Source organism: Pteropus medius, unplaced genomic scaffold (assembly GCF_902729225.1).
Source record: "Pteropus medius unplaced genomic scaffold, Ma_sr-lr_union100, whole genome shotgun sequence".
NCBI lineage: Eukaryota > Metazoa > Chordata > Mammalia > Chiroptera > Pteropodidae > Pteropus > Pteropus medius.
Window position 1 is genome coordinate 65,551,585 of NW_024349800.1, and position 18,940 is coordinate 65,570,524.

Genomic DNA, 18,940 nt, shown 5'->3' on the forward strand with positions numbered 1-18,940 from the left:
TTGCCCTGCTACTGGATTGAGTACCCATAGGAAAGCAGTTTAATCAGTTTATGAACTGAATATTTCACCCCCAAATTCATGTATTGAAGTCCTAACCCCTATATGATGATATTTGAAGGTGAGACCTTTGGGAGGTAATTAGGTTTAGATGTGGCATGATGATAAGGCCTCTATGATGTGATTAATGCCCTAGAAAGAGGCGCCAAAGCCCTCTCTCTCTACATGTAGGCACTAAAGAAAGGCCATGTGAGTACGCAACTAGAAGGCAGCCTTCTGAAAGCCAGAAGAGGGCTCTCATCGGAACCCAACCTTGCTGGCACCCTACCCTCAGACTTCCAGCCTCCAGAACTGTGAGAAAATAAATGTCTGTCATTTAAGCCACCCAGTCTATGGTATTTTGTTATAGCATCCTGAGCTGACTAAAATAATCTGTAAGCCTCAGCTTCCATTGTCAAAATGGGTATTAAAATTATAATAAATGTCAGCTTTTTATAGCAAGTCTTCCATAAAGTAAAAGAAGTTAGTAGTGTGTTAGAATATGGGACTGGATAGACTCTTGGTCTGTCTAGTAGACAGCTCATCTATACTTAGATTAAGACTAAGCAACTCATCTTTGGGGGAAACAATCTATGAATCTTTATGAGATATAAAGCCAACTAAATCCATATTCCTAATTGAGTAACTAAACATTTCACCTATAGGTTTTCTCTTCTAAAATCATAGAGTTGATAGTAAACTCTTAAATATCAAGAGTTAAAAATCAATTCTAAGGAAAGGGAGTACTGAAGTAGGTTGCAGAAACAACACATAAACTGGGTTAAGGAGCAGCCCCAATGCCCATGGAAGAGAAATTTACTGTAGGGACCCTAGTCATAGTTTGTTCCAATCAGATATCTAAGAATATATCCAAGTATACATGGCTGATCCAAATATATATTCAATAAAAAGAAATTATAGAGCACCCCAATGGAACTGTTAAGTTCTGAGAATATAAAGATGAATGAGAGACTTTGCCTATGAATGAGACACTATCAGGTAACTCAGAGTATAGTCAGAGAGACAGACATATACCAAATTATTACATGTGATAAAGGTTTTTTAATATGTGCACACAAGTTTATGTGAGCAGAGAAAGGAGGCACCCAACTGTACCCGAGAGGCAGGTGTGAATGTCTGTGTATGAGGAAAAACTTCACACGGGAGAATGTTTACGAGCTGAGTCTTGGCAGTTTAACAAGACTCCACAAGGTAGACAGGGATAGAAATAGAAGATATGACTATAGGGAAGTCATTTATAAGGCACGAAAGCTTAGGAAAACATGTTGTATTTGGGGGAATAACAAATAGAATGGCTGGATCACAGGCTACCAGACGGCAAGTGGCAAGAGAAGAAGCTGAGGAAAATATGCAGGGGCCAGAGAATGCTTCGATGGACAATTTAAGTCATTTCTTCAATTAAAATAATTAATTAATTTTAAATAAATAAATAATTCTTTATTAAAAAAAGATGTTTCAATTAGTGATTGTATGTAATGGGAACCCAGTAAACCAGTGGAATTTCATGGTCAGATTTACATTCTAGGAAGATTATTCCAGTGATATCATGGTAGAAGTCTTAAAATGAATTCTAGATTTGACTTTCAGCATTTGAGTAGATGTTGGTATCATTCACCCAAGACAAGTATAGGGATATGGAACATGTCCATTTGATTGTTTATTGTTTGTGTGGCGGTGGGGGTAATGGGCAATGAGAAGAAGATTAATATTTCACTTTGGGACAAGTTGGCTTTGGGGTGTCTATGAAATATTTAGCCAGGCAATAAATCATCTGAAATGCTGGTTTAGAACTCAGAAAACTGACTAAGCTGGGAGTCAAGAGCGTGTAGGCAGAAGTTGAAGCCATAGACTTGGGCAGGGGCACAGAACAGGGAGGTGATCGCCTAGAGAGAGTATATGGGAGAAGTTTTTAAAAATAAGGCAGGAGTACCACTATAATGAACATCAATTATTTAAGGAGTGGATGGAGCTTGAGAAGGAGGGACATGACGATAGGGAAAGAACAAAAAGAGAACTAAACAAGGAAGAGGTGGTAATTAACTATGTCAATTGCTATGAAGAAGTCAGAGAAATATGTTTCACAAAAATTATGAGGTTGACATTAGAGATAAAATTCTGAGGTTCAATATGAGACCAGCCTCACACTCAGTATAAACATTTTGATTAAGTTTGACAAAACAAGGAGAAAGATATGTGCTAATTTTGCTTATCTTGCCAGTAGGGCAGGAAGATGTGATTTGCTGGTGATTTTCTAATATGAAAGAAATAGCTTTAGAGTTTCTCAATTTGACATTCAATTTCATTGACACTGACAGACAGCCTTGGGTGGCATAGAGGGATTGTTGCAACTGAGGTAACTGAACTAATTATCACATCTAGACCTTAGTTTTTACTTCCAAAATAAAATATGATTGGTCATGATGTTGCAAAAGTTTTTCCCACACTTTAAAAGTCATATTTTCCTGATATGATATCATAATTGTCAGATCTAGCTTTGTGATAATTCCATCGCAGTACAGCACAACTTTCCAGGCTGCAGGATTTCAGCAAGATCCATTAAAAACAGATATTGATATCTATAGATTTTCATAAAGCTATAAATATAAAATAGCCATATTATGAATATGAGATTGTATCACTCATGCTGCTAAAAGATGACAATGGTAATATAACTTTTTGTAACATGGGTTGTAAACAGGACAAGTTCTGAATAGAAATTGTCTTGATATCTATTTTGCAATCCTAAACAAGAAAAGTTTTTAGAAGAATGATCTCAAAAGCCCATTCTTGGGGTCTTATGATGGCTCTGTCCAGGTTTTCACGTTTGTCCTTACAGTTTTAAAGGACACTCAGATCCCTCAACTGCATTTTGAATTGGATATTCTACTTTTGTTTCTTCTTCTTTCTGGTTAACCCTGCATGACCAGTGGACTATTTAGAAATTTTGTATTTTTGCACCAAAGTGCCCGTGTTTATTCATTCTTCAAACTCTGTCAACTTAAATCAAACCATCGTCTGACTTAGAGCAAATACCGAACCCTAAATTTCCAAAGGACTGTATGTAGTTTAGCAATGCAACTCACGTTAATGTCAATGTCTGGCTAAATCTCATGTGACTCTTTTAAAAATGTAGGGGTTTGTCAAAGGGTTCCAGAAGAGAACTAACCATCTTACCCTTGTAGGTTTAGACTTTTTCTTCTTTTTTTAAAGTTATTTCAGCTCTCCCAGGATACCCTTCTATCAGCTAGCAGGAACCCCGTGTGGTGCTTTGAATATTTTCTTTTACCTGTCCCCAGACTGTGAAAAACTGAAGTTCAGTTTGTTTAAAGATTGTGTTTTGAAGAAAAGCAAGGCTTAATTTCAGTCTTTCATGTTCATTGACAGTATTGTCACTTGCTAAGCTATTTCTCTAAGATTTTCATTACTGTACTAATATCTCTCCATATATTTCATTTATATGACTTGGTCTGAGATGAATAACTCATTTATGCAAAAATCTAAATATATTTACAAGATGCCAATACACGGAACAGGCATACTTTCCTACACTGCAGTTAATAAAAGTGGCAAATAACATATAGTTTTGGAGGCAATTAGTAAAGTTCATGACTTCACTTACCAAAAAAAAGCCCTTATGATTCATAATAATTGTTATTTATCTTTCATGTAAAGTGTTCCTCTTGTCTGTGTCAGCTCTGGCCCAAAAATAGCATTGCCAATGGGGAAAGTATACAGCTGCTGCTTTCTGCACTAGGATGAGAAAGAGGAATCAAGGATCAGGACCCTAGAGCCTACTATTCTTGGAGAGCTACTCCATGGGACTTTGGATTGATCTTATTCTGCTATGCCTTCCATTCATGTCCTCCCACCAGAGTCAATTACCTGGCTTCTCAGTTCATACAGCCAACCTGAGGAGTACATTTTGCTTGTTAATGCAAAGGAAGAGAAATCTCATAAAGTCAATTCAAACTTAAGAAAGGTTAGGAATTCTAAGTTGGTAAGGTCTCTGGCATATTAGTCTCCTGAAGGGGCACTTTGTAAAGCAAGATGATCTTAATACCAAATGCCACCAACTTACTTCATCCGATTCTGCTCCTTTTGAACATGAAACAAGCCCAAAGAAGGGGCTTTCCTGTCATTTGTTCAGCCCTCCATTTCCAGGCAACACCAATGAGTCTATGTTCTGCTCCTAAAGGATCTCCTAAGGAGGGTAAAATTCCAGAGGACCTAGAAACAACATACTTGATATTTAAATTACTCTGTGCCCTCTTCTCAAACTTACAAGACATCCATCACACTTATATTCAGGATAATAATATTATGCTAGTAAATTACATATGTTCAGCATGTACTGCAAATAGAATTTCTGATTTATAACTTACAAAATTATCACTTCCGCCCTCTGGATTTGCATTGTGACTCATCCAGGGGCTTTTACTCAATAATACGTATTTTGTTATGAAGATAAAAAGAAAAAAGAAAAACGAAAAATCCCTCCTCCTTTCTTTCCCCCTCCACCATTGAATGCACTAGTAAAAGAATCTTGTGATTCAGAAGAAATTCTATTGCGAACCTAAAGGCATGTCATCCTGGTAGCATCACTTCTTCCTTATCTAGTTCTTTTCCCAATTGGCAATGCTTTATAGAGAGCCATATCCTTTCAAAACCAATGGTTAAGAGGTATTTGGAATAAACAGAGGGGCTCCTAGTCAGTGAATACCTTGCTTGCTATGGATTATGACTTTTAAAGACAGTTCCTGGGAACTCAGCCTTTTTATCTTTAAATGTTCAAAATTAATTTGCCCAGCCATACAGATGGGCTCTCTTCCTTCACTAAAATTGTCTTTAAAATCATTGAAGTGTAGACTGCGTTTTCCATATGGAAACAGAGGGGAGGTTATTGATTGATTGATTTCGAATAATTGAGAAAAGATCTGTTTTGCAGAGGGCAATAGGGCTGCAGTTAATGCACAAACATCAAGTACACAACAGTAGCTCAACTCAATTACCTGGGATCTGGGGAGACTCCAACCTGCCCATTTCTGTTTCTCAGACGTAGGCTTAAAATCCCCCAGATGGAACTGGTTTGCTGAATCAGGTTACAATGGCCAATTCCATATACTTATCATTTTCAAAAGATTACTCCTTCTCTGAAAGACATTACAAATAAACACACACACACACACACACACTCACACACACACACACACTCACACACACACACATCTGCAGCACACGCACACGCACACATCCCATAAAAGAGAAAGAAATGAAGAAAAGAAAAGAAAAAAGAAAAACCCACTTTCTTCCTGAAGAGACTTAACCTTAAGGACAGCTAGGCATTCTTATTTCCTAGCATTCCCACAAAGCCGCAAAACTCAGAATCACTAAAAGGACACCAGGAGAACAACCTAAAAGTCACGTTAGGAAGACTATCACCATAGCCCCCCACTCACTACTAAATAGTCTTTTTTTATTTTAGAGTACTTACAGGATATCTTTTTAGGTCTCTAATCCCCCATAAAATACATCATTTACAGACACTTTACATTTCAGTTAAACCCTCTACTCTTGAAGAAATTGTTTTTCTGAAGGTTAGTTGTTCATTCTTTTGACTGTTGAGTTTGTTTGTGAAGGTGAAAAAGCAAAAGGGGGAATAGGAGCAAACTAGTATTTTAGGACACTGACTATGTGCCAGGATATGTGCCAGTTTCCTTACGTGCATAATGTACTCTTTTTTAGAAGTTCTCCCTTTTCTTTCTCCGCTGATAAGCATATCATAAAAAGGTCTTTTCTGGCAGAAAATTTGAAATGGGCTTATTTTGATCCTAAAAAAGGTTAAGGGGACATTATTTGAATTTTTGCTGAGAGTATACAGATTGTCAAGCTACTTCACTGGATAAAAGAAATAATATAGATAGAATCTGTATTCAAATCCTTTATTGCCGTTTTTCTTTGGTTAGTTTGAAAAGCATTTTGACAAAGGTACACAAATTTTAATCAGAGCTGAGAAGTACGGAATAAGGGAGAGAAGCATCAATATTTCCCTCAAGGTTTAAGATATTTTTTCCTAATATCTCTCTCCATGATGCTCGAATGTTGAATAGATCTGCCTTCATCTTCCTTTACAATTGCTTTTCTGGGTATTTCGAAATTAATCAGTCAAGCAAATACTTATTGACCAATATACAATGTTCAACTAAGAAAGATACAAAGCTGAACAAGACATGGTATCTTATCTCAAAGAATTTATAATTGAGTTAAAGAGGCAAGATCTGTAAAATGTTAACTAACAGCTAGAGGCAGGATAGGAGAAGCATCTAATATGGAGAGGGAACGAGCTAGACAAATATTTTAAAATCCTGTTAAATGATTCCTTACTGTGCAGATACAGTTACTTTGAAAACCAGTTTGTGTCCCTTATATGAATAAAATGAAAAGGTCTTATATAACATGATTAACTATAAATACAACCAAATTTCAAAAAACATTGCTATACTTAATACATCCAAATTGTATGCCTATCAATATCGATGCCTTGTTATTCTGAGTAGCCAAGTTGGGGAAAAAGAATCGGAACTGGAAATTTGCATATAATATCACTTCATATAAAAGACACCCTCTCCCTTCCTGTTCTTTCCTCACTTCTGCCATTCAAAAACCTGAAGGACATTGTAGCAGGCTGATTAATAACCCTCCCCACGCCCTCCTTGAATATCTAGGTTCTAATTCCCAGAATTTTTGGATGTTCCTTCACAAGGAACTTCACCTTATATGGAATAGTGGTCATTGCAGATGTGATTAAGGCAAGGATCTTGAAATGAGGAGATTATCCAGGTGGGTCCTGAAAGCAATCACAATTATTTTTATAAGAGAAGCAGAGCGAAATTTGACATACACACAGACGAGGTGCTGTGTAGTCTCAGCACAGAGAGATTTAAAGATGTTGGTCTTGAAGTTTGAAGTGATGCTAATAAAAACCAAGGAATACAAGCAAGGGACCAGAAGGTGAAAGAGGCAAGGAACAGATTCTCCCCTGGAGCTTCTGGAGGCAGTGCAACCCTGCCAATACCTTGATTTCGGACCACCTTGGTTTTGGACTTGTGGCCTCCAGAAATGTGAAAAAATAAATTTCTCTCATTTTAAGCCACCATGTTTATGGCGATTAGATATAGCAGCCTCAAGAAAACAAAACAGACAGTAATGTTTATTGAATGTTCACTATGAGACAGTTACTCTATATAAGACATCTCATTTAATTCTTGCGACAAGTATTATTGTTATTATTATTATTATTATTATTATTATATGAATGAGAAAATTGCCATGCAGAAAGGCACAGATCTATCTGACTTCAAAAGCTCACGCTCTTTAAACCAAACCATATTTTCTCAGCTCCTTTTTTCCCCTTGATTGGCAATCATTCTCGTGTCAAGTTGGGATAACCCAGCCTGATGTGAAATATAACCAGCTTAAACATGTACATGTGTAGATTTCTTTCCTTCTGTGTGCTCCATAGGTTTCATTCTAATCTAACACATGCGCTCAGATCCTGACTTAGTTTAAAACACATAAAACAAAACAAAACAAAACACCATTGCCTTCTTGTTGTGGAACCTAACAGTAATTTGGGCCCGTGAGTCACCCTATGAAACAGTCTCTAATTTATTAGCCCCTACCTGCCTGGGGGAGTCATATCTCGGCTCCGGATTGAAAAGTTCCTTCTGGCTACTGCTGCAAACACATCTGATGATGACAGTGTGCACTGCTAGTTAACATTTTGGCAAAGGTTGCTTTCTAATAGAGAAGAGGAGCTGAGGGGGGGAGAGTGGAACTTAATTTTGTCTCTCTTTCCTCTTCCTCCCTTTGATGACTGCCCTGGCCTTTGAAGTTGGGTAAATACACAGCATGGTGGGAGGGGATGCCAGCTGCCCAGACACCACTGGCAGAAGACAGAAGAGCTGTTGCCTTCCCTCCCCAGACTGGGAGGTGTGCCTTGTTGCAACAGTTCTTCTCTGGGGTATTATACATGGGGAGCTGTCAGATAAGTCCTAACCTATATGCTGGTCTTGAGGCCTTAAGCAGGATCAGCTCTGGACAAGAGTTTTCTGACTTCAGTTTTGTCTTCTCAGATGATATTTCCCTCTTTATGTCATCATCTATGATATCAGAAAAATTAGTGGGGAAAGCCCTCTGTCCCTTTCCTCTTGCTTCTTTACTCCCTGTTCTCTGCATTACCTCCTGTCCAAATCCTTTTGCAGTTTCAGGGCTGACCTTTATACATATTTTTTTTTCTATTAGAAAGTAAACGTCTCCATGGCCTAGCATTTATTAAGCATCTGCATGTCACAAGCATTCATTAAGCACCTGCAGTATACAATGCTACTTGCTAGTTTTTGTACTATAATAAGACTTAGCATAGTGCTAAAAAAGTGTGCCACAGCAGTTGTATGGAAGGGGCAACAAGCAAATAGCAAAGGGCTGTGAGTGGAATCCAACAGAGCTTTTCCTTCAGGAAAAAGAAAAACCTTTCCAAGGATAGCTTCCTACTGAAGCAGACTCACCTAGATACCACCAAAAGCAACCCAAAGACTGCAAAAAAAGCCCCAGGAGACAGATCAATCCTACTGACCAAATGATTAGAATCAACCAAACCTGGAGGTCAAAGAGTGGAGGCAAACAAAATCAAGTGCAAAGGAGGAAACTTTTGAAAGGGAGAAAGGATGGAGACTTGAGTAAGTCAAATACTCTTTAAAGGGCTGGAGAGAAGGGACCATGCTTAGCAATCCACAGATTAGGGGAAAAGAATGACTAAAAAGTACGTCTTCTCACACAGAAGACAACAGTTAGCCATGAACAAACTCGAGTAGAAACTTCTGGGACCTGGTATTAGATTCTATTAGGTACCACATTTCTCTCCTTGGGGACTTAGCCAAGACCTCATCTTTTCCAAGAAGCCCTCCTAGTTTAAGAAAGCAATTCTAATAGTGCTACTATGTCTATTAATAATAATAATAATTAAAACTTAGTGAACACTTTCTTTATACACACCAGGGTTTATGCTAAGAGCTGTATCAAATTTAATACTCACTGTAATAGGGAGATTCTATTCTTATTCACAGTTCCTTATCCACAGATAGAGAAACTATGGGTTGGAAATATTAAGTAGCTTACCCAAGATAATTGTTAGTAAGTGCTGGAACCAGTTAAGAAATTGGACCTAAGTATTTTTAATTCTGAACTTTATGTGAAATTTCCAAATACATAGTAAACAATATTGCTGCACACACACACTTGCACACACATTCACGTGCCCTCTTTGGCATCATTCTTATGGAGACGGTTCTCTGCAATAGCTCTTTGGTTTTCTCCAAATCCCTTTGTGTCATGACATGCCTTCAAGCAATTTCTTTCTGCTACTCTTTCTAGAAATGTTGTCCTAGGATGCAGTGATGCTTATCATGTCTTCCACAATATAAAAAATATCTACCCATCTGTAATTCTCTGTTTTTTGGACCACGTCTTTGAATACACCTTGATCCTCTGTGAAGCCTTTATTTTAACACTTAGCATAATATTCATTCTCTTTCTCCAAGTTAAATTTGCTACTACTATATACAAAATTTTTCTTAGTCATTAAGATTCAAAACCAGAATACGAAATAAATGGCAAGATAAAAAGTCATAGGTTTCTCCATAGGACCAGAGAGCTCAGTGGATGAGTGCATTTGCAGTCTGGTGCCTTTTATAGGCTTTGGCTGAGAATGTACCCTCTGCCATGTTAACTCAATAGTACTCAGTAGCTCGAAGTCTTTAACATGTGTCAGAATCACCTGTTTGTTATAGCTCTGGTTACTGTGTCCCACTTCTGGAGTTCCTGATTCAGTATAGTGGGGTGGGGCTCTAGAATTTGCATTTCTAACAAGTTCCCAGATGCTGCTGATGTTGATCTGGATGCCACAGTTTGAAAACTACTGGCGTCAAGAAGTGGATTTATATACTTATTTTAGAACTAAATAATATAACCATTCTGGGCTGCATGGGACAGTGTTAAATGGATATACATGTTTCACAATATATATCACTATATATCACATATATAACACTATATAAATCATATTATGTATATCACAATATATGTGAACATGTATATATAACTGTCCAGTGCATGTACATTCAGATTCTTTCTTTTTTATCCTCATAACTTCCCCCATGAAGTAGCATCATAACTAGTGCACCTAAGACAGAGAACTCTAATGTAAGACAGGCCTCAGTTCAAAAACCCAATCTTCCAATTACTAGCCGTGCCACTTTGGAGAACCCACATTAAGCTCTCTAAGAATCATTTCTAAAATCGAAAAAATATGAGTGTGTACTTTGTGGTGGTGGTGTGAGGATTAATGGAGGTAACATGGGAAAAGTGCTCACACACTGACATTTGATAAATAGTCCATGGGCACAGGTGCCCTTGTTTTAGTCCTAATCTCAAACACTAGAAAAATAAGAGACTTGCTCAAGGGCCCTAACCTGCTGGGGGCAGAGCTGAGCCTCTTGGTTTCAAGGCCCAGATTCTGGTTTGGATGATTTCAGCACACTGCAGATTCTATAGGCGGCTTTGGTAAAGGTAGTACCTCTGTTAATGAAGCCTCAGGGAATGGAGCTTTTTTATTCCACATTTTAAAAGCAAACAAAAAACTCTTCATAAATCATTTGAAGAAAAGCTGCATGTATTCACAGCCGCCCATGACAAAAATACCTCTGAGCACAGCTTCCATAAGTCCCTTCCCAATCGAATGTAAATAGGGCTCATCCTAGGCAAATCTGTGAAGACAAAGATTCCTTTATTCCACTTCAGTGGCAAATGTCAGGTGTTCTCTTTCTTCCCTTTCCTTTTCAAAAAAAGATGATGCTTGCTATCAATAATTCACCCCCATTGGTAGATTGACTTTAGTGTGAATGAGTTTCAATATAGGATTGCATCTGTATTTTAAGTCTCTCATATTTAATTATGGGAACCAAAACTTTTCCTTCATTAACATACATTTTAAGCATTAACTAGCAGACAGAAATGAAGGAAGTTAAGAGAACGCTGGGATATCTTCTCATCTTTCTGAGACATTAGAAGGATGAACTGAGGACCGTCAAACTCTTTCATCTAGACCAGTGACTTGCTGGGGAATGGGACAGGGTGAGTGGGTGTGGGAGCTCCCAGAGTTTTTCTTACCCATGCCCCTGCCAAGTCCCCCAAGTAAACATACAGGTAAAATCAGTGTGTTGCATGGCGAACAGAATTTCAGGACAGGTCTTCCAACCCCACTCTACCAGATTGCATTCCTATGCTCCTCTTCCCTGCCCTCTTCCTTCTCTTTCTTACCTGACTACAGATTTGGCTCCTTCTCCTAGTCTAGTATATGAACTTGGACAAATTACTTAGTCTTTCCGAGTCTTATTTTGAAAAAGAAATAGCATCTACCTCATTGGGAACAGCCTAAATCATAGGAGATACTATAGATAAGGCTCCTAGGCCACAGCCTGCATCTGGTGGACACTTAATAAATCCTTATACATTCATTCTATTTGTCAGTCTGCTATTTGGTCAGCCATTAAAAGAAACATTATGTGCACCTACTATGGGCCAGGCACTAAGCTGACTACTGCAGATATAATGACAAGCAAAACATTGTTCTCTTATGAAATGCATGGTCTAGTGTAGTGGTCCTCATCCCTGTGTATAAATCGCTACATCTGGTAGAGGTAGATTTTCCTGGATCCCACCTCAGATCTCCTGGCTGAGAGTCTCTGGGAAGGACAATGTATTAAAGGCTCCTCTGATGTTTCTGATGTATAATCAACACTGAGAACCACTCTGGGTTTAATTCTCTTCTCTTTCCTCCACCACCCACCCCCCAACATTAACTCTGTGTCTTCACATTTCTTCCCCTTGCCCCAAAGAGACAGCACAGTTTGTTTTCTCATACGTGTTATTTTAGTTGCTATATATTTTAGTTAATATTTAATATTATTTTGGTCATAACCTTTGTTGACTAGTATGCTGGCACACATCCCTCTACTGCCTATATATTTCTGTGTCTATAATAATTTCTGTGTCTATTTATGACAGAGAAGTTTGTCATTGAGATGAACCTTCTTTGTTAATAATGGTTATGTTCGTAGACTTAACCACGTTGTCTGGCTTAGAGTTATTGTTTTTCTAGAGCACTAGTGTTCCTTCTTGGTCCTTTGCCCCCATCTTCAGGCTCTACCATAGGAGTTGGCTTCCTTCAGTTCATATGAATTAATATAACAAATTGTGGTAATTTGGAGTTCAAGTTTCCCATCTATATTAGGATAGTTACTGGTAGGCAAAACAATATCTTTGAGTGACAGAGGCCTTATAATTACTAAGTTCATACCGAGTACTATAATTATCATGATGATTTATCACTCAACAAACTCTTGATAGTACAACCAAGTCCTTCAAAGATCCAACCAATTTAGCTCTGAATCAATACCAAATGTTATCCAAAAGTCAAGTTCTGTTGTAAGACACTAGACTCTTGACTGATCAATAGACAGATAGACAGATATGTAGGCTTTGGGCTGGGCAGTTATAATTCTAAGCCGCCAGTTTTTTAAAAAAATAAGGGAAAGAAAAGAGGGAAAAGGTTAAAATCCCTAGATTGGATGGAATGAGTTGAAGTGTTTTCAAATGGATTTGAGAAACTGAACTGTTCCCAGGCGGAAAGATAAAATGTGAAGCTGCAGTCAGTCTGGCTTTTTGGCTCGCCTAACCTTTTTACTGCCGGATAATGAGGAATCAGCTATAATTTAGACACAGTATTCTTTTCACAGATTATATTGAGGTTTAGGAGGTAAGAGAGAGAAAGAGGAAGGAAGAGAGACTGACTTTATAGTCTTGCATCATCTCCCTCTGGCAGAAGGGACTAGTATGCCCTCCCCAAGAGGCACATTAGGGGAGCGTTGCCCTCTGCGTGTTGTTGTGATGAATTTGAAGTCAAGAGAGTGCTTGAAATGGATTTATTACAATTGGAAGAAAAGGAATTGCAATCTTTATGAGCCAATGACATGGAGTCTTATAATAAGAGAATGAAGGATCATTTCAAATTTAAAGCAAATTAGATTACTGGGGTCAAATCCTTCAGCAGAGACATCATGCCTTTAGAGTGTTGCTCATATATTTGACATTCTTCCCCCACCCCCAGGTTTTGCATTAACTTTAAGTGCTTTTTAAAAACATTTAATACTCTTATAGAGTGAAAGTGCCCGTAAAAAGCCAAATAATGAATGGATAGGAAAAGGGGAATCTATTAAAGGAATTCACTGACCTGTGTGCTAAACCAAGGCTTGCTTTCATTTACTTCTAGAACTGTAAGGAACATCGACAAGTCATCTGGTCAAGCACCAAGTATCTAGGTAGGCACACCCAAACCATTCAGGAAAGGGTGTCACATTCTCTCATTTTCCGTGGAAGATTTTCTAGCTTTTTCAGTTGCTTGTTCTACTTTTCGATCTCTGAGCAAGACCAATAAATTCTGCCTTGTGTCTATCCAAACTCTTGCCTTACTATTTAAGACTTTGTCTTTAGCCTGTCCTTTTCGTTTTCCCCTAGTTCTTCAGAAACGCCCACCACCCACATTGTTTTCCTCCAGGACATTGTCTGTAATTAAGCTTCACTCCCAACCAAAGATCTTTCCCATAATATCATTTAGCTTTTAATGTAATGTAGGAATTAACATCTATATGTAATACGTGTAATATGTATCCATCCTGTTGTAGATCTGTTCTTTCTGTTTCTCACCAAAGCAGGAGCTAGTATAGTTCCCCTCCTTCAAACCTAAGTCTAGGTCTTCATCCTCGCCCTCATTCTTGGTCATGACTGCAAGCTTCTTCGGGTCTACTTCTTTTCCACTTTCCATTTTTTTATGTTTCTCAAGAAATTGGCAAAGTAATAAGAAAAAGATTCTGGTTTTAATCCAGTGCTTGTCTGTGACTCATTGAAAACTGAAATAAAGAATGTGAACCCAATTCTGGTCACAGAATTAATGGGGCTTGAGAGTGCAAAGATGGAAATAAAGAGATGACATTTTCTATTCCCTTGTAGTTTCAGTATTAGGACAATGTAGTGGCTGAAGTTCAAAGCTCTTTCTCTTCTAGCTCTGTCAAGTCTGTGAGTATACACAATGATATTTGCCTTCTATCCAATGGTCTCGACACACCTTGTTAACACATCTCAACAATTATTCCCATTGCAGAGACAGAGGGTAACAGACAATAATTAGGAACCGGGCCAAGTGGTTCTTGTAAGTGGTGGCTAGAAGTAAAGTCAAGGCTGTGTACCCCTCAGATTATTTCTTTTTAGCCAGTTTATCCTAATCCTAAAGAGACTTCCCTTGTTCCTTTCACCAGCGTCTCCCTTGAAACACAAATGGGTGCCAAGACCCACGGTCAGCTTTGGAATAGTAATTTCTCTGTTCCTAAGAAAGGTCTCTCTGGACAAAGTCTTTGTGCCAAGTAGAAGTTTACATGATCTAAACATTTAAGTGCATATTGATTGCAGTAAGATACTGTACCCTGACCTGCATCGCAAGCTCTGGACTGTATTTCTCTGGAATATTAGCTTTTTATGTATTAACCTTCCACCAGCTACTTGTGGAACGGAGTACGGGCCAAAATTAGAGGCCGGTACAAAGGTTAAAGTTTTACCTATTAAGCTATGTAGGAGCTCGACCTTGAGAAATGAGTTTTGCATTAACTCAGTATTTCTACAGATTCTTTAAAGAATCTAAATAATTGGGTAACTTAACTCACTCTCGTTTTGTCAATCTTCTTTTTTAAAAATAAGACTGGGAAAAAAAGGCACCAGAAGTGCAGATTTCTCTCTTTATCCACGTTGTGAGGTTACCATTTACTCACATCCAACTCTGGTTGTGGAAAGGGTAGGGATCTCTAAGAAATGCGGATGCTGTAGGCATAAGGAAGAAAGGAGTTTTAAGGATGGAGGTGAGCATCCAGACAAGGAAAACCATTAAAATTTCCTTTTATCTTGGGGGAACTGGTTAAGTGATTTACTCAAGGTTACACAGCTAGTGAGTGTCAGAAGTGGTCTCACATTCTGGTACCCTGCTTCCAAGTACAGCACTTGACAAAGGAGAATTCTACTCATCCACAGAAGGGCAGTACATGTCTGGTCCTTCATCAAAAAACAACTACCTTCAGGCCAGATGGCTAGAGACATAAAATTGGTATTAATTTTTTTTTCCCAAAAAGAAATGGAGAATAGAGCAGTGCACTTGAAAGCTCTGCCCACGAAACATGAGATAGATGTATATAGGATATGATGCTGTCAAGGACAGGCTGGCAAGAGGCCCGCAGGAAGCTTCATGGACTTCAAACCAAATTATTATAGTGATTTCAAGCAGAGGACGAGCTTCCACAAACAATAACATTTACAAGATAATCTCTATTCTAAGTAATTGCCATTTCCCAAGAGGCAGTTGGTGGGAAGGGTATAGCCATCCCAGAGAAGATGCTTCTGCTTGTGAATATCTTCCTTACCTTTCATTAGCTTTTGGTTTAACATAGCATAAGACACATTTTGTGCTTACACACACACACACACGCGCGCGCGCACACACACACACACACACACGGCTCCTCAAAAGACCACAGGATAGCTCATTCTGTAGGATCTTAATCATTATATGTGTAAGTTTCAGACTTGCCGTACCAATAGTAAAGAGCAAAACAGTGCTGGGCAGCGATGTTCCCATATCAAAGAACAAAGTTGAAACTCCCATACAATTATGTTTGATCACAGTAGAAGGTGAAATCATTAGATATTAGCGAGGTGCAGTAGAATAAAAATGATGTGTTAGCGGGGGTTCATTACACTGTATTTTCAGAGCCAGGAAGATCAATGCGTTCATGCATCATGAATTAGGCTCCGGCTTTAGCCTTCCCTGCTCTCCGGAAACCCAACATGATCTATCACCAGCCATACATCACCGTTTTAGGATTGCACATTAATGAGAATGCTGCAGTTTCCGCCTGTCAAACTGACCAGCTGCCTCTTTCTTTGCAGAAGGGGGAATGTTTCTGGTTCAGGATTTTTCTTTTAAAACAAAAAGGGGTATAAGAGATCAGTGTCAGCTGGACAGTCACATGGTCTGATCTTTGTGTTGTTCCAATGCTTCAACTGCTGGTTCTATCCTTCCTGGCCTCTGACCATTCTGGGTCCAGGCCTGCAGGAACTCACTGTTATGGTTTTAGATGTCAAATAAGGACACGGCCCCTGTGACACGCCTACAGTCTTCTGGGGCATGCCCTCTCTCTCCATAAGGTTTGTTTAACATTACTAGATACATTTAGAAGTCTCAGAGGGAGATTCATATGTTAAATGCCCCCCTCTTCTATGCCCGCTACCCCTCCATCCTCCCCACCTTCCACCTCTTCCGTTTATAGAGGCTCTTTCACAACCCAGCAGTTTGCTACTAACACTTTCCCTTCATTTATTCTCAGTCCACCTCACTTCCCCCCCGCCTGACCTCACACCTGCTAGTGCGGCCCCTCTTCCCTGCTGGTGTTCAGATACCCGCAGACAGTTCTGATCGCTGCTTTTAATCGGCATTTAGCAAGTCTGTCCATATTTAGTTTTTTTAATCTCTCCTCATCATTCAATCCCTTCAGCCTCTTCATCATCTTTTTTTTTTTTTTTTTTTGGTGTGTTGCTCTTTCCTGAGTTTTATCCAATTTGTCTACATCATCCTGTCTGTGACATGCCCACCAGCCCTGAACTCCATTAGTGCAGGAAGAGTGGTTGGTAGAGCCTCAATTCACCCACCCTTCTCCTTTCCTCTAGCACTTACCGAAGTCTATTCCTCACCAATAGCAGAAGCAGGAGAAGTTGGGATGTAAATTTTGGCTGGGTAAGACCTGCCCTTTCCCTGTCTAGCTTGTTGCTGCAACAAAAGCAAAGGCAATAGAAGATGTGTTGTTAGAACGGAAGAGACCGAAGCTAAGTACATGGAAGAACTTTGCAATGATCATTTCTTGGGGAACAGAGGAGACCACGACCTCATCTATCTGGACTCTGGGAGAAGGAGGCCACCGCTGGAGGTCCCACTGTTCTCCCATTTCTAGCCAACAGGGCTTGCAGTGAGCATCAAGTTTGATGACTTGGAGGCAGTGATCACCTTAGGGAAATCAGCCTCCTCCAGATAACATATGACATATGATGAAACTGAGCACCTTGGAATGGAATTCTAGCTGTGTCTGTGAGACATAGGTAAGAGCTGGCTTTGAGACCTTTGAGGACCTCAGTTTGGGGGGTTACGACTTTATAACAGTAGACATGCTTTATACGAATACATTTGCTGAAGAAGCTATGGAGCAAGAGCCCAGATCCAGGTGGCTTATACTCCAGAACCATTGGAAAGCAGTTTTTAGGGAAGAGTTGGGTTGGGGCTCATTGGAGGAGGGCAGAGTTTTTAATTTGAATGAGTAAAAGGAAGAGCCATATGTTGGTGAGAAACTTCCCATTTATTAGTTCGGAATCTATTCTTTTATTTCACTCAGGCCTCTTCTTAAATGTCACTTCCTTTGAAAGAACTTCCTTGAAAACACCACTTAAAATAGTACCCTATTTAGCTTTCTGTCCACTTCCCTGCAAATATACTATGTTCTATTTGCTTAGCACTTTATCATCCAATTCCCCCACCAGAATGTAAGCTCCCTGAGAGTAGAGATTTCCCCAAGGCGGCAAAGATGGTGCCAGACATTGGCCCCATGTTTGATTGTGAACCAACTAACTGTTATCCTGTTTTCGTGTTACAGATTCCAGTATGGACTGATGCGCACATGGGTTGGCAAGATTTGAGTCAGCCTGGCTTTCTTGGGATCTCCAATCAAAGCCCTGCTGAGTTCAGGGGAGAGAGAATGAGTTGAGAAAACCTGCCCCCTCTGTATCGTTTCCTTCTTAACAGCTCGAAGTGAGAGAAAGAGTCAATTGTGGAAAGATGGAAGTGGAAGGCGCATTCCCCCCTCTGCCTCCCACAGACTGCCATCAAACCTGTTTATCCTGTTTTGCTTTTAAAAGCCCTGTACCAAGGAGAGCTCTGTATTGGCTCTTTCCTCCATGAAAACATAGCTGCTTGTCTTTCAGCTACCACCCTGGTTTTATGAATGGTTTAAAGTTCAGGGAGAGATAGAGAGTTTCTGACACTCTCTGAAGGAGACTTCCCACCATTGTGCCCATCTCTGAAGGCTACTGAGATCCCAGTTGGTCTCTGCTCCCCTGGTGCCAGTAATCTACTCATATGTCCTGAAAACCTAAATCCAGGGTTCCTGAGACTTGTGTGCATTTTATAAACATTCACCTCACGAATTTTATACTTGCTATATCTCCAGCTATACAATTATACTTCTTCATTTTCTTTCTCATTCCCCACCCACTCCTGGAAACTTTACGAGAATAAGACAGTTTACTGATTAGTTCACTGCATCTTAGATTCTATGGCTGGTACATAGTAGGTGCTCAACAAATACTTGTTGAATGAAGGAATAGACACGTTCCTATATTATGTGTCCTTAGATCTGATCTTGTGTCCTTAGATCTGATTCCATGCATTAGAATTACCATAGAGTCACTTTAAAAATATTCCCATACCTGGACCCTTCTGACCATTTAAGTCAGAATGTCTGGAGACATGGTCTGGGAATCAGTATATATATTTAACTGGCTCATGTGGAGACTGGCAAATCCAAAATCTGCAGCCTAGGAGAGGAGGCTGGAGACCCAGGAGAGCTGATGGTGCAGATGAAGCCCGACGTCAGTCTGCTGGAGAATTCCCCGGAATCAGTATTTT